Source organism: Castor canadensis, chromosome 6 (genome assembly GCF_047511655.1).
Source record: "Castor canadensis chromosome 6, mCasCan1.hap1v2, whole genome shotgun sequence".
Taxonomy (NCBI): domain Eukaryota; kingdom Metazoa; phylum Chordata; class Mammalia; order Rodentia; family Castoridae; genus Castor; species Castor canadensis.
In genome coordinates, this window is record NC_133391.1 from 138,712,350 (window position 1) to 138,729,405 (window position 17,056).

Below are 17,056 nucleotides of genomic sequence, written 5' to 3' on the forward strand. Positions count from 1 at the left end.
CTTAGACATATTATTTTGCAATTATTCCCAGTAGAGTTGGTAAGCATTCATATCCCATGACTGGACTTCAAGTTTAGTCTCATGACTTGCTTTGACTAATGGAATGTGGGCAGAAGTGACAATTCTCTCCTACATAGAGAGCTTCCATTACTCAAGAGCTTGTAGCCAAGACCCAGTAAACCCAGCCTAGATCAGTTTAACTTCAGCTGATTTGTACATAAATAATAAAATGGTTAAATGTTACAATGGTTAATGTGTTATTTCATGGAGTTTTGGAGTGGCTTGTTAAGCAGTACTGAATGATATACCTTTTCTCAGAGTTCCCACTTTCTAAACTTTTCAGTTCTTTCTAGGTCTGCTTCAATTGCTCTCCACTTTTCTCATATACAAGACACAATATCATAATATTTTACAGCTGAAACAATTTGGTCAAGCCAATAGCATATTAAATTTTTTAGATAAATTTTGTTAGATATTTTGTTAAATTTTTCTTAAGTGATACACTAATATTTTAAGTGGTATACTACCAATATAGCACAAATAAATTAGACAATGTTTAATCATATTATAATCATTATTTTTTGTCATTTCATATCATTGATCAGCATTATTATATCACTGAACATCCTTGAAAGCTGATTACTTACTATCTATATATATTACCTAGATATATAAAAATTGTAACTTTTTTCTGGTTTTATATGCTTATTTCTTCATATGAAGCTGTCATCAATGTACTGTATATATTTACATGGTATATTGCTAAGTTACAACATGTATTATAAATATTTTAAATTAACAAAGTCTTAGATCCATAAAATTTGAGTAACTACATAGTTTTCCAATGATTTTAAAGAAGGCAATTAAATATTAAGTTAGGAATTTACCAAATACTTGATTTTTAAGGAAAATTAAGAAACCTAAAGGAAGTGAAAAATCAATACAATTCCTAAACAAAATACAGCAGTTACTCATAATTTCGGTTTATTTGATAAAAAGCCTTAAATGATACAGTTTCACTATCTTACAAATTTTCAAAAATTTATATTGCTCATGATTTTCTAAACTTAATTCATTCAGAGTTTTACCATAAAGATATTATTATGCTAAATATTTTTATTGCACTTTTTAAATTTTGCTGATATTTTTCAAAATTATTCATCTTTTTTGTATTCTTTATTATATCTTTGAAGTCTAGACATATATCTTATTGAATGCTTAATGCATATTTAGAAAGAAAACAGATATATCACTGCTTTGGTTCCATTTCTCATGTATTCTTTTCAAAATAATTATTTTAATTCACTTAAACATTCTGTGAGGTTACAGTCTTATAACTTTAAATGTATGTTCCACATTGTTAAAAAGCTGTATTTCTAAAGCAGTAGTGTGACCAAGTCATTTTGAGGCTTAAATTTTTAAGGATTTCTCCATTGCCTATGAAATTAAATCATTCCACCTTAGACCCAAATCTCAGGATCCACCACTTTCACCTCAATAAAACATTAAAATAGAAGCTGAAAACATTTCAAAATGGAGCAAGGGAAGCTTAGGAACAATTGTGAAGCTTTCCTTAAATTATATCAGTAATTCAATGTTCCATACTAGAGGGAAATTTCTGGTGATATGCAGCAAGACTTCATTGACAGCTCTTTTGGTTTAAAAAGTTACTTCAAAGGTGTTGCAAACTACAGCTGCTGAAAAACAGGAAAGTCCTGGAGTGACCATAATGGGAGATTAAAATATAAATATTAATTTGAAAAAATTTGAAGCAATGGTTATAATGTAAAAGTGATAAAAGAACTTTTACTCTACCGATACATCCAAAAACAAACAAACAAATTTAAAAATATAGAGTGAGGGACAGCTAGTTATACACAGGTAAGTAAAATTTAGTCTTTCTATTTAACAGCTAATTTTAACATCTATTGAAAACCCATTATGTGTCAGCCTGCCTTTATATTAGATTTAGAGGTAAAAGGTAGAATAAGTTGTGACTGGGACTCAAGGAGTTTTTAGTCTTGAAAACAACTATTACTTAATTAGCAATAACTTCTTAATGATCAGATCTGTTCTTTGTTTACATTAAGAAAAATACATCAAAAAATTGAAAAGGTTATTTTATTTGTGTACCTCTCTTAAAGAATGATACAGATAATTAAAATCAAGCCAAAGAACTATAATAAGAATTATGAGGAGAATTTAAACTATGTCATGTAATGAATTAAGAATTTCTACTTCACAGAGTAAGATGGACTGCTAGGAAAGAATGATTTCATGCCTGATGTCATAATTTGGTATCTGCAAATATCTGAATAACTAATATGCTTTTAAAAGATATTGATTGCTGTATAATACAGAAGCATGAAAATAATATATCATATGTATCATGAAAATAATACAGAAAAATTTAGTATCAGAAAATCTAAGTTTATTCTTCTTATCTGTCACTTGCTAGACATACAAGACTTTGAAACAAAAAACTACTGTTCTCTCTCAACTTCATCTTTTATAAAATAAATACTATAACAACTAAATTATCCTACAGGGCTGATCAGTAGATCAAGTAATAACAATGTAACATATATGAAAGTATTTGAAATACTTTCAAAAGGTAACTTTAATGTATATATTTGTATTATTATTGTACCAATAGGACCAAACAGGAATGAATAGGTAGAAGCCCTAAGGAAACTTTTTACAGTTAAGACTCTTTCAATGTAAATTTAAGTCCTTGAACTTGTGTAAGTGGAGATATTCAAACATGACATAGATGATCACTGAATAAGTTATTATGGAAGAAATGTAAGCATTAGGTAGGATCCACAAATTTTGAAAATGTTTTATTATTCTTCAATCATATTTTTTAAATGCAGTTTATATGTAATTTATAACATCTGCTTTCTATTGTATAGCAGACTTTTGTTTGGAAAAAACCATGTAAGCTGTCTTTATTTTTAGAGAAGCAGTGAAGTCATATAAATCTCATTTCACAGAAAAGATCTCTAAAGAAGATTTGTGATTCTTCTTTCCATTATTGAATGCTCCCTCAGATAGGAATATTAACACAGTGAATATTTCTTGCCATATATCTCAGAATAAACTTACATATACTTTACTTGCCACTTTCATAATATTTTTTAAAGATTAATTTTAGGCTTCATGATAGCTAAAGATGTCATCAAATTATGTTCTCTGATGAATTTTACTCCACTTTCCTGAACTACTTGCTACTTACAATTTGCAATAATACACATTAAGCATCTAGATCAACTTTTAAGTCATATGCTTTACTTTGGTCAGAAATAGTGAGAAATAATCCATTTACTGTACATTATTATTAAAAATTCTGGTTTATCTGTCTTTCTCCCAATATTTTGGGACCATTATAAATAAACATAGGTCCTTTCATGATAGATACAGATGGTGTCCATCTGGTATCTATCTCTAACTCTAAAAATAGAAGTATAAGGATACTCTGAAACATTAGACTTTCAAAATAAGATGCAATCTCACAGCTCAAGAAAAAAGTTATTTAATCAATTATTTTTTTCCATATCTTTGTCTTAAATTACAAACAAGATAGTGGATAAATTTTTTTCTAAATATAATAATTGGAATTTTACATCTACAACTTTGTCCTATTCCGCCTGCTAAGACATACCAAAATTATCATCAATCAAAAATCTCTTGGTAATCACAAAAAGTCCTCTAGACATCTTCTAGAGGTTTGTTTGGAATGTTATTAGTTATTTGCATAAGGAAAATTCAAGTATTTCAGACCTGAATATAAAAGAATAATGACTACTTCTTAAAATCTCATTGTGCATTGGATTCCAGAAGAGAAAAAATCATTTCTCAGAGTAACCTGTAATCATAATTATGATTTAAATTCTGTTTGTTTATTTCCCCAAACTAGAATATACTATGACAAAATCTTTCAGAGATCCTGAAAGATACATAGAAGATTTCAAAAGCATATTAGGTGTTCCCAGAGAAAATGTTAAATATTAAGGCACATAAGAAATTTAATAAGAAAAATAGGCCTGAACATATTTGAAAGAGAATAGAAAACATGAGTAAATATTTGAAATAAACACTTTAAGAAGACAGAATAAAAAGCAGAATATCAATAGCAATAATAACTAGTAAGTTTAATGGTAATGTTTTAAAAACATATCTAAAGGCAATAATCTATTCTGTTGCCAAAGTAAAACATTTAAATTCTCAGATTTTTATTAATTTCTCATGGGAATGTACTGGCTTCCATTAACAATGTTGCTTCATGTAGATTCAAATATTTAATATGTGTGGTGGGGTGCACTTTAGGTATTCAAGTTCAAAATGGCTCAAAGTTATTTTGTTCATCCAATATTCCTGTCTCAAAAACATGTGAAGAGTTAGTGTTTTCTAGTTTCATGTACTTGTCACTGTGAATGATAATAAATCACTTATTTCTCAATTTCTTCCTACTTTCAGAACAATTATGAAGTTGTTACAAGATATGAAAGCACTTAAAAAATAAAAATCCAAAGGCTTTTTAAAATTCTTGAGAGCTTTTAAAAATTAAGTTAATTATGTAAAATTTGTCCCCAGATTTCACTTCCCTTACAATTTCTTTACTGGAATTTGATTCTACTTACTAAATGTTGTTTCTACAGCTCAATTTTTGTTTAAAATAAAATATAATTTGCCATATGACACAAGTGCAGATGCATAAATACAGATGGAGATTTTGCAATGCTAATGGTTCTATGCTCTTAACCATACATGATTCTGTCTCCCTGAAACTCGACATAACAGAACAGTTGCTCCACAGCTTGATGTAGGCTAAACACACACACTTGGACAGGTATTTGAGAGATATGACTGGAGATAGAACAGGGTAATTCCTCTATTTTTGGTATATTTTCTTTGCTCCAATTATTTATAAGATGCCAATAACACTCCTCAAATTGTACAATGGTGTTAAAAGTGGAAATGATGACCTCCGAGTGTGGTGAGCCTCTTTTTATGTGACTGCTAGAGCACCATCTGTCAAGTATGGCTTAGGAAAGGAGACAGGGCCAGATGTCCCAAACAATCCCTACTGATGTGTTCTGAAAAGTCATTTGAAAGGGGTCGCATAGGACTTCTGATTTTATTAGATGCAAATTTAGTTAGTATCATAAACAGCATTGCAAAAGACTTCCAAAACAGTTTTAAATAACCAATTCTTTTTGAAAACATGGACACATTAATAAGCAAATATACAACTGCTTACAGATTTGCTCTATTCCCCAAAACAAGTCTTACCTATGTTGGTAAGAGTTACCAAACAGGTCATGCACCTTGCACATCAAAATAAACCAAAACTAACTGAAAAGCTTTATGAAGACTTCTTAAACTTTTCACTAGTCCAGATGCTGTGTCCCTACATTGAAGTTATAAGATCTCATTGAAGGACAAAATCACTTTCATGGTACCTAAATTCAATAGACATTCCTCTTTCATCAGGAAATCAGTTAATGATGTTTAAGCTATTTCCACCTGTTAGTCCTGCCTTGTCTGAAGACAGCTATTCCTCCCAGAGCTGAAAAATTCCAGTATTTAAGGCCTACACCAGTCTGAAGTGGCTAAATCCATGCTGAGGGAGTTTTACCATCTGTTAGCTCTCTCCTTTCCGATTACTCTGTGTGTGTGTGTGTGTGTGTGTGTGTTTCAAAAGCAAAAGAGAATAAATTTTCAAATTAAATGCCCTTCAGAAACAAATTTACCCACTTGAGCTCTGACACTGCCTCAGGCGACTAAAAACCAAAACAGGATGTTTTTGTAAAAGGAGTGGCTGGTTTACCTTACTTTCTCATTATAAAGAGCAACCACCCACCTGGGGGGAAGAGCAATTAAGATTCAATTTAGGTCACTTAAATCTCCAAGTTTAAAAGTCCTTCAAAAGACCTAGTAGTTTTCAGTGATTTCTGACAGCTATTCCATACAATTTCTAATGTTTTTCCATGTCCTTCACAATTGCCTCCATCCCCCAAAGAGGTTATATTCTTTTGTCATCTTCTTAAGAATAATTTAGGGTTAGTGTTTCATTGGGAAAATGCTGTGCTGGGACTAAGAACACTCCAAAGTATGACATTTAACATACTGGATACTTTGAACTAAAGGTGAGGACTTTAGTTCTCTTTGACCTCCTCTCAAATAGTGAAAATTAAACCACAGAGGAGACTGAATACCAAAAGTGCAGATAAACTTTGTCCCAGACCATTGTCTGTTCTTTGGGGTCATTTATCTCCCCTAAAAATCATTTAGCAGTATAAAACCTTTTCTTTTGGTGGTGTTGAGGGGTTGAACTCAAGACCTCCTGCTTATTAGGTAGGTACTCTCACTTGAACTATGTTCCCAGTCCTTTTTGCTTTGGTTGTTTTTGAGATAGGGGCTCAATTTATGCTCCAGGCTTGACCTGAAGCATGATTCTCCTTTGTGCTTCCCTGTACAGCTAGAATGACAGATGCACACCACATTGGTTGGGATGAGGTCTCTCAAACTTTTTGTCTGGACTGGTTTGGAACCACAATCCTTATTTCTACCTCCCAAGTAGCTAGGACTAGAGGCTTGATCCATGGGAAGTGGCTTTCAAGGGGTTCTTGAGTACTCATCACCTGCCCACATGCAGGTAACGAACTTAAATACTTTCCTCCCATTAGTCTGTCAATTTTAAGTTTGTTTCAGCAGAAACTCATTTATCAAACCTTCAGAAGTAGCTTCTTCCCCTACAGTTAAAAAAAAAAAACTGTTAGGAAAAATCCTCTAAGATTTAAGATTCAGTTTTGAGGCAGGATTCAGGATCTCTATTAACATAGAACAATAGATGTCTTTCCCAGCCTTTTTTCTTCTCTTTTCTTGTTCTTTTTCTCCTCCTCCTTTCTTCTTCCTCCTCCTCCTCCTCCTCCTCTTCCTCCTCCTTCTTCCTTTTAGAATTAAAGACCCTCTGGTGCCAAAAACAGACACACAAGAGACAGAAAATCTTGACAAGACAATTTATCTTGATCAAGAGGGTACAAGCATGTGCTCACTTTAGCTAAGCAAACACATAAGCACAAAATGGCTGACAGTGGCTCCTCCTTATATCCTTGAGGCAGTCCTACCTGCCCCTCACCTGGGATTTGTCCAGGTCAAAGGTTCAATCTTTTCTGATTGGCTAAAAGGCTGGGGGATGGGTTAGGACATGCAGTTTGGCAGGCAATGGAGTTGTACAGGAATCTAGAAGAAGAAGCAATGACCCTTTAAACATGCAAGTCATCTGAGATGGTGACTTGAGGAGTTTTTAAGTAATCTAAGAGTGTAACAAATACTTTGACAGAAAAGATCATTTTTTTACAATTTCCCCCTCTTTTAATTTAAATTCTTTTCTTCAAACTCATTTAGGAGCTGTTGGTTCTCATGTTTCTGTGTTCCTAATAGAAACAAGTTATTTGGGGGTGATGTTTGGTAAAGGCTGTCTCAATTAACCACAGTATTAGTCCTCAGATACAAGGAATTATGGAGCATCCTACTAAAATTAAAACTCTAGCCACTAAGATCAGGGAGGTTAAGATTGAGGTCATCCAGCCCTTCCATCTCACAAACCAATTTTTCATTAAATCAGTGAAGGAATCATTTATACCTGACGTTTCAGCTAGCTTGTTAGATAGGGTAGTTAATCCCTGTTGGGTCTTAGTTCCAACAGGGGCTGTATTATTTGGTAGATACATACAACACGAAACTCCAATCATTATGCAAACCCCTCCCTTTTCGGGCAACATCACGGCTATGCTAGCCTGTTCTCCCAAGCCATCTGCCTAGTTGGTCCCAATTGCTCTGCTATTCCTTTGATTGCATCCCTGGTATAGTTAACAAACCTTTGTGGGTTATAATAAATATAATTAATCCAATCAACATTTTTATTGATAGTGGACCACCAGAAGAGTACTGATTCAAATCCTGCTTCAATTTTATTTCTGGCTTTAAGTTCATTTGGCACTTTCTGGGAAACTCAATTGCATCAATGTAAGCATGGGGATCAAAGAAACCTCTGTAATTGGCTGCAGTGTCTATGTCTGTGTCTCTCCTTTTTCTAGATAATGTGGTACGGGCTGGGGATCTAAATGCTAGGATGAAAGGGGTTGCCAACTGCACCAAAGCCCAGGTGCCTGCCCAGTTACCTGGGAGAGTCTCAAGTCTCAAGTAAAGGTCCTCCTCCATACCATCAGACATCAGCTCTGTCCACTGAGAGTGTGGACAAGTTTGTGAGGCTGCTGAAGGACCGGCTTTCACTGCATCCCATCAGGTTTCCTACATTTGCCAATTGTCTCCCCTGTCTGGTGATACATGGGGTATAATTGACATCTAGTGTGGGTGGCCTAATAGTCCTTGGAGGCTGACCTGCAGGACCTCTGACCTCTGGGAACAGTAGTGATAGCATCCAGCAGGATTTGTTGCCCCAAACCTTGGCATCCTGAAACAGAGCCAACATGCAATATATTTCATCTTGATCCAAGGACCATCCTAATGAAGATAGGACCACCTGAGACTCTGGTCTCCCAGTAATACAAACAAATCAATCGCTCTTATTTAATGTGTGGACAGAATATTTTATCCATTCCATCCAAGCATTTGTGTCCCTGTACTCAATTTCAATAGCCACAGTTTATCTTAGGTCCTTGACTTCTACTACAGATACCTGAGTTCGACTCTTGTATAAATCTGGAGGTAACATTGGAGCAGAGGTAGAACAGGTGTTCTCTGAGAGGGTTTAGGAGCTAGCCAGAGTTGAAGGCACTTTAAAGGGTCTGCTCCTGAGACATCTGCCCCCAACCCATATTTATAAAACATGGATGGTTCTTTTGTCATACTCCAAGAATATGACCAATCTAAGTGGGTCACACTATTTATCTTTGCAAGAAGGAGAGGGGTGTGTCCAAAACAGCTGTAATTTTTACTGTAGTCTGTTAAAAGACTATTGAAATCAGAGTCTTTACAGTGCCCTAGGGTCTAATCCAGTTCTTAGGATTTTCATAAAAGGGAGAAGTATATTCTTTTATTTTTTTTTTATTCATATGTGCATACAATGTTTGGTTCATTTCTTCCCTATACCCTCCACTCCCTCCCTTTCCCCCCACCTTCTCCCTGTCCCCCTCTACCCTAAAGGGGGAAGTATATCCTTTATATCCAGTGTTTCACCCCACATCCGTCCACTCTGGACAGATACCAGCTTCCCTGTGTGTTCCAGGATGGGGCACATATAAAAGGAATATCCTTGGAGCTGGAGTTGGGACATGAGGCCTCCACAAGGAAGGATCTGGCATGCATCGAATTCAACAATTAAGGGAAAAGTACTCTGAGTTACATTAATAATAAGCATACCATTTCCCAAATGAAAGAGAAAGAATATTTTCACTATAGTCTTTTTAAAGTTACTTTGATGTTGCCGATGTGAGAGCACAGACAATTTTCCTTCTGGTTGGGTGGGGCACCTTCTTTACTCGTGTGTAATGAGACCACCACCACCCCCAGCACATAATCACCAGGCTGGTGCAGGTGAACAGGAAAGTCAAGTGGAGGAGCTTGTGCTAACAACCCCTTTTTCCCAAGAGAAAGTAAGGTAGAGGACAATCCAAGTATATAATTTTTGAGGATATAGTCTTTGGTTTCAAAGGTAGGCACAGTAGGCACATCAGTAACAGAGTTAAGGTAAAGAAGAACATAAAGCATTTCATAAAAGGAGAGGCCAATATCCTTCTGAGGGACTGTCCTTGAGTAGTGCTATAGAAAAGCATTTAATCCAAGGTAATCTGGTCTCTAAAATTAATTTAGTGGGCTGGTATTTTTTCCCTCAACTACCTGAGAGGATCCACCCACAAAAAAATGGAACTCAGTCTGGAAGGGAGTTTCCCTGAGGTCTGGCCTTATTTTTGTTTGGCATTCAGTAATATCTAAACATTTATGTGAGGGGCTCCTCCTGCCTGCTTCCCCTTCCAAAAAAGTGGCTGAATTTGGGGACCCATCAGTAACTAGAGTCAGGTCATTCTTTTCTAGCAAGATAGCCTCATACTTTAGGATCCTAGAATCCATCAGCCACCTACCCACCTTCTGGTTTAAGATTGTTCTAACTTGATGGGGAGTGCTAATTAGATTTCCTCCAAAGGTGATTTTTCTACTTTTTTCAGTTAGAAGGGCTGTAGCTTCTAAGTGAGCAAGACTCCACTTTCACTTTGTGTCACCTGACATGTCTCATTCACACATCACATAGCCTCCAGTATCCTGACCACCAAGATATTACTTGGTCACCCCCGTGACATTTCTTGTCTTGGTTTGTGCACAAAACTTATGTGGTCACTGCAGTCCCTGTCTGCAGAGCTCTTTTACCCACATTGTCAAGAAATTCTGGAGTCTGAGTTCATTTGCAGATCTGGTAAATTGCCACCCTCAGCCAAATCTCGGGCTGCTGCAACCAGGTAGCAGGATGCATCTCCCCAGGGAAGGTCTGGGGCTTCCTTCCTGGACAGAATGTAAAATCCCAGAACAAGTCCCCAAAATGTTGGAATTAAAGACCCTCCAGTGCTGAAAACAGACACACAAGAGACATAAAATCTTGACAAGACAATTTCTCTTGATCAAGAGGGTGCATGCATGTGCTCACTCCAGCTAAGCAAACACACAAGCACAAAATGGCTGACAGTGGCTCCTCCTTATATCCCTGAGGCAGTCCTACCTGCCCCTCACCTGGGATTTGTCCAGGTCAAAGGTTCAATCTTTCCCGATTGGCTAAAAGGCTGGGGGATGAGTTAGGGCATATAGTTTGGGGAGCAATGAAGTCATACAGGAATCTGGAAGAAGAATAAAGGACCCTTTAAACATGCAAATCACCTAAGATGGCAATCTGAGGAACTTTTGAGTAATCTAAGAGGGTAACAAACACTTTGACAGAAAAGATCATTTTTCTTACATTTCTTTTCTTCTTGTTATTGTTATTATTGTTAAAAAAGTATTCCAGCATTTGTAAAGGTTTAGACCTTTAGGCTATGGCATGGATAAGTCAGCAAATTCTGTCTGCAAAAATTGCTAGGCTAGAACTTCAGTTAATAGGAACAAAATTCTGAATCCTTGTCTGGGATGTTGCCATTGCCTCAGCCCAGCTCATCTGCAAAACTAGTCATTTTGCCATAGTGAATTTGATCATAAACCCCAGACAGACAGACTCAGGCATGAAGTAGGAGTAAAGGGTGAATTCTACAACAAATAAGTCAAAATCCCAATGCTTTCCCAGCCTGAAGCTACAAGCTAGTTAAGGGTCAGTAGTGGATAGCCAGAAACTTAATCAGAGATCCTGTAAACAAAAGACTAAATAAAATTTAGACAGCAGAAAACTGTGCACAAGTGCAAGGAGAGCCATAGTAGTCTCTGTTAGGGTGAACATAAAGGACACCATGATAGGATTTGACCCCCACACTTGCTTATTGGAAACCCCCCAGCACTTATAGGAAGACCACACCCAACCTCAAGGGAATGACAAACTCTCACCTTGCTGGTGGAGCAACCAATCTAACTAATTACCATTTATCTCCCCTAGCTTCTCACAGCAATTGTTAATCCCAAAGAAAAATCTTCTCCACTCTGCAGGACTTCTTCCCATATAAACCCTCTGCTGGCATTTGAGCTGTCTCCTGCCTATCTATTCTGTACTTCTTTCTAACAGTCTTGACAAAAGTAAAAGCTAAATTAGGCTCCAGAATTGGCTGAACACTGAGCGTGCTCCTCTACCACAGGCAGATGTATCAGCAGAGGATAGAAGCCTTATAGCCTTCAAGTGTTCAAGCACAGCCTTGTCACAAACTGGGTTATGCAGATGGAAGGTGACCTGTAGAAAGCCAAGGTAAAAATAAAAATCAGAATAAAAAACTGAGCAGACACATCAAAAGCCACATACTACAAAGGAGACAGACTCTGCAGTTTACTAACTTTAGACAAGTTACTGAAGCAACAACAAAAACTCAGAAAAAAAATCAGACACAGTGCATTACTTGGATTTAGAATATTCTCCCAAAGACCACGTGTTAAAGGTCTAGTCCCTAGCTTGGTGCTATTAGAAGGTGTGAGAAACTTCAAGAGATGGAAGCCAGTGAGAAGTTTTTAGGTCACTGGGGGTGTGTCCTGGCATAGGTCAGTGGGACTGTAGCTTCTTCCTCTTCTTGTCTCTATCTCTCTTTCATTCCTGACCATGATGCAAGTTTACTGACCCACACATTCCACACCATGGTGTGCCACCCCCCAGGCCCTAAACAATAAGAACAATAAGTCATGGCTAAAACCTACCAAATAAACCATTCCTCTTTATATAGTGATTGTCTCAGGTATTTTGTTACAGTATTGAAAAATGACTAACAACATGTGATCAAAAATGTACACATGTTTTAGCTGAGTGCTGTAATTTCAGCTTCTTGGGACGCTGAGGTAAGATTGTTGCAAGTTTGAAGCCACCCTGGCAACATAGTGAAACCTTGTCTCAAAACAAAACAAAACAAAAAAAGGAACAGAAAATGTAATATTTCAACTAAAATACTAAAAGATATGTAATCTTTAAAAAACAGGAAAGTATGAATCATGATCATACTTAGAGATTAAAGCAGTCACCTTTTGATAGGTCCAGAAGTTAGACTTAGGAGGCAAAGAATTTAATGCAGTTATTATAAATATACCCAAACAATCAAAAGAAACTAAGATCAAAGAATTTAAGAAAAGTGTGATAACAATGAATCAACAAATAGGGATCTCAGTAACTAGAGAGAAGCTTGAAAATGGAATTTTTAGAAGAGGAGAGTATGTGCTATGATTTTGTATAGGTTTTTCCCACAAAGGTTCCTGTGCTGGGAGTTTGGCCCCCATTGTGTGGTATTGGGAGGTTGTGGAACCTTCATGAGGTAGAGTCCACTGGAAGGGCTTATTGGGGTACTGCTTCTATACCCAGAAAATGGACTAAGAGATACATAATGAAAATAAACAATTTGCATGATGGTATCTGTAAGGAAATATAGGCCCCAAAAGTGACCATGTGGAGAGGAGTGATCTGGCCAAGGGATTCTTTATTGCCTGGTGGGAGAGGGAGAGAGCCAAGAAAGCCGAGAAAGAGAGAGAGAGAGAGAGAGAGAGAGAGTGGCAGGGGCTTAAATACCCCTCAGTGAGACTCGGAATGATCTGATTGGTTAGGATCTTATGGTTCATGCTGATTGGAGGTTGGGGCAGAAGGAGGATTCAAGCTAGACTTGAGGCGGGACTGTGATCCTAGGAAGCAGGACCGTGACTCTGGAAAACAGAAGCTTAAAGGTGCAGTAAGAACTGAAACCTATCGGCACCATTATTGCCAACATTCCTCCTTTTTTCATTTGTTAAGGAAGGGGGGTGTTGTGTTCACTCTGGCTTCTTCGAGCTGGCAAGGGGCGGCATAGGGGAAGGGAGGGTTAGTTGGCAAACAATGTTGGGTGGTGAGCCTCATGATGGCATACACCCAGGCTCCAAAAATGAAGATTTCCTCTTCCCTGAAATTGATGAAGGTCCCTTGTAGCCATATATCGTAAAGAGTCTTGAGCCTATCCTCCGACCTCTGCATGGTGGGTATCAGCCAACTATCCTCGCATTTTGGAGAGGTTGGTATCCCTGGAGGTACAACTGGTTAAATTTTTGATTAGCAATAGCAGACATGCAGTGTGATACAAGGGAGGAAGTTTAAGAATAGGAGAGCAAGACATAGGCATCAGGATGGGCATTGGCCAGGAGAACCACTGTGAAATGTTCTTCCCTAGACAATTTCAAGAGTCCTCCAACTACAGAGAGAGAAATGGGTGCCCATACATTATCTAAGACCCAAATGGGAATATTAGGAAGAGTATAAAAAGTGTCTGTTCAGGGACTACATACCTAGGGATCTAAATTCTGCAAAATCCTATAACTGCCAGGAAAGCTGTAAGCTGTCTTATGGTATGGGGGTTGGGAAATGGAAGATTGGGTTGATGCATTTATGACTCAGGGAGTGAGTCTGTCCCTTTAAGGCCACACCTAGGTAGGTGACCTGTGGGAGGCAGGGACTGTCAGGATTTAAATGTAACACCCTTGGATAAAAGAGAGCTTTAGCTCATTATTTTATATAAGTTGACACTTTGAACCTTTTAAATGTTCATACCATATTTAGATAAAGTATAACATAACACTGTTACAAGGTGGTCATTTAAGACACATAAGCAAATATGTAAATGAACTCTGATTTAGTAGTACTTAAAGCTTGACAAGATCAACAGAAAACACAAATAATTTCTTTGATAAAATCTTTCTCTGTAATGGTTTTTTGTAGATGTTACTCAGAGCAGAACAATATTAAGGTAACCTTGTTATTTCATAGACATAGAGGATTTGATTTTAGTTTGACATGACCCTAAAAATCTTTTAGGCAACTCTTAGATTATATTCAACTTTAACTTTATCACACACCGAAGCTTTATTATACACTTTTCAAATTCACTTAGACCTTTATACAACATACTAAACCCTTTGATGGTTTGTCCTCATCTTTCCTATTTGAAACAACCTTTAGGACAAACCCTTCTTTCCAAAATCCCTTCCATTCCTTTTTCCTTTAACTTCCCAAAAAATACATTTATTACCTATCTATATCCTTTCCAGTTGTTTACTTTGTAACTTGTATTTTAAAATTAACTTTTATAAGAATTTCAAATTTATTATATTATAGGGGCTGGAGCAACTAATTAGTAGCCCTTGTTGTTTTTAGGGATAGGCATAAGGCTTCATCATCCCTCAGGCTTGAGGGATATTGTTTTAGGTGTGGAAACTGAGGAATTTTTGAGTTTTATTTGAATGGGGAGGGCCATCCTGGCTCCCCCTACACTCATCTCATCAGTCCACACTGTGGAATCTTCTTTGTTCCTGAAGGAGGGGGCAGCAGAGGTAGCTGCCTGGGGGGAGGAGAATTTGAGCTTTTAATTGAGATAGTAAATCCTGTCCCAGCAGGGACACTGGAGTTTTAGGTACTTATGAGGAAAAGAGTGACAGAAGAGCAGGTCTCCCCAAGAGCAGGCCAGGGCCAGGTAAACTAGCATTCTAGGGGTTGGCTAGATTTGCCCCAAATGATAACTTTTGTCATTGGACTGGGGACCAGGAGAAAAAGGTAAAACAGAGAAAAAGGCTCCACTGCCTAGGAGGAAAATGGCCTTTTGTTTTTCTGCCATTATGGATCCTCAACATTGATGCCAAGAAGTGGAGTGTGGCCAGGAGGCTGGGACCCACCAATACTAAGAGGTGGCATGTCACCTTCCATCTGGTGATGGGGGCACTTAGACCTCCAGTGGTTACCCTTGCAGAGGGCAGGGTCCCGGTTGGGGGTGGGGCTGTTTCCCAGGCTGTCCCCCTTTAAGCATTCTCTAGAGAAGTGCCCCTCCTGCCCACCATGGTAGCAAGTTCAGGATACAGGCCCCAGTCGGGTGGGGCCCTCTCTGAGGGCAGCAATGAGGCCATGATGTCTCTTATCTTTTTCTCTCCTGTTAGTAAGTTCCCGGACATACAGACGTAGCCATAAATACAGACATGGCTAGCTGTATTACTTGGTTCAATGATTTTTCCCTTTAGCCACAGCCCGAATTTTTTACGAGTATCTGGGACTGACTGTTAGAAATTTATCTTTGAGGAGAACCTCTCTCACCTGTGACTGAGTCCACCATGGTATGCTTTCTGATAGGTTGTTGCTGTAAAGTAAAGTTGTTATTTTACATTGACACCTGACACTCTGGAGAGCAAGTCTTTGAACTGTTCTGGGCCTCAGTTTCCTCACTTGAAGAATGAGGGATCTGGTCTAAGTTAAACTACATTTTTCTACTCTGAGATGGCTGAAGTGACATTAATGCCACTTATCTTCTTTACCATTTTTTATTTTTTTTTAGTAATGCTGGGGAATTGAACCCAGGGCTTTGCACATGCTGGGCAGACATTCTCCCATTGAGCTACTTCCACAGCCCCAAATATTATTATTATTATTATTTCTTACTTTGGCTGTACTGGGCTTGAACTCAGGACTTTATGCTTGTAAAGAGGCATTCTACTGCTTGAGCCACATAATCATTTCCAACCTGAGTGGCCTGGGCCAGAACCCATTGCTTTTCTAATAATTGACTTACAAGGGCTGGGTCTAGTGCCCTGAGGTGTGAGATGGGGCTAGGTGTAGGACTGTGCAAGGTGCCACTCCCTCCACACACACCTGGGACAAATGACCCTGACTGCCTAGGCCTGATCCTGCAGCCTGTCGCCCCTCCCCCCCTTCCTGTGTACTTTGTGCGCGTTTATTCTAGGGGAAGTGGCAGCAGGCCACAGCCATCGCCACGTGTGGCTGGCGGCCCAGGATTTGCTGGGTCCTCTCTGTGGATTTTCTTAGCTATGGCTGGCATTTTTGCTGTGTCAAGGAGCTGGCATCCTGTGCACAAGTGTGCCTGTTTGCTTTCCCTCCTCCCCTTGTGGGGGCGGAGTTAGAGCATAAGCGTGGCAGCTGCAGGTTTTTGTAAGCACTTTTGTAAAGCAGCTGATTTAGAGTTATTTAGACTGAGAGGCCTGGCAAACTAGTTGGAATAACTTAAGTTGTAAGGTACCATGCTACAGGTTTTTCATGGGAGGCAGTGTCCCAGTAAGCCCAGGGAGGAGAAGGCAGACAGAGACAAAGACACGTGGTGAGATCATGGAGGAGGCAGAAAGGTGCACTGACATCTTAGGTATGGGAGGGGAAGGCAGAGCCTGGAGGCATGACACATGCTTAAGGGATTAGCCATCACCTGTGTCTCCAGGTTGCTCCCATTGATTGGTAGTGGCAGGCTTTCAGCAAAACAAACCTCCACTCTCCGGTTACCAAATAAAGCATGAGCTCTCTCAGAGCTGGAACCACCTTGAGGTCAGAATTGGCAAGGAGTGGTTTGCTTAACTCCATGATGGGGAAAGTTATTCAGGAAGATAGGAGGAGATAGGTATGGTAAACAGTGCAAGA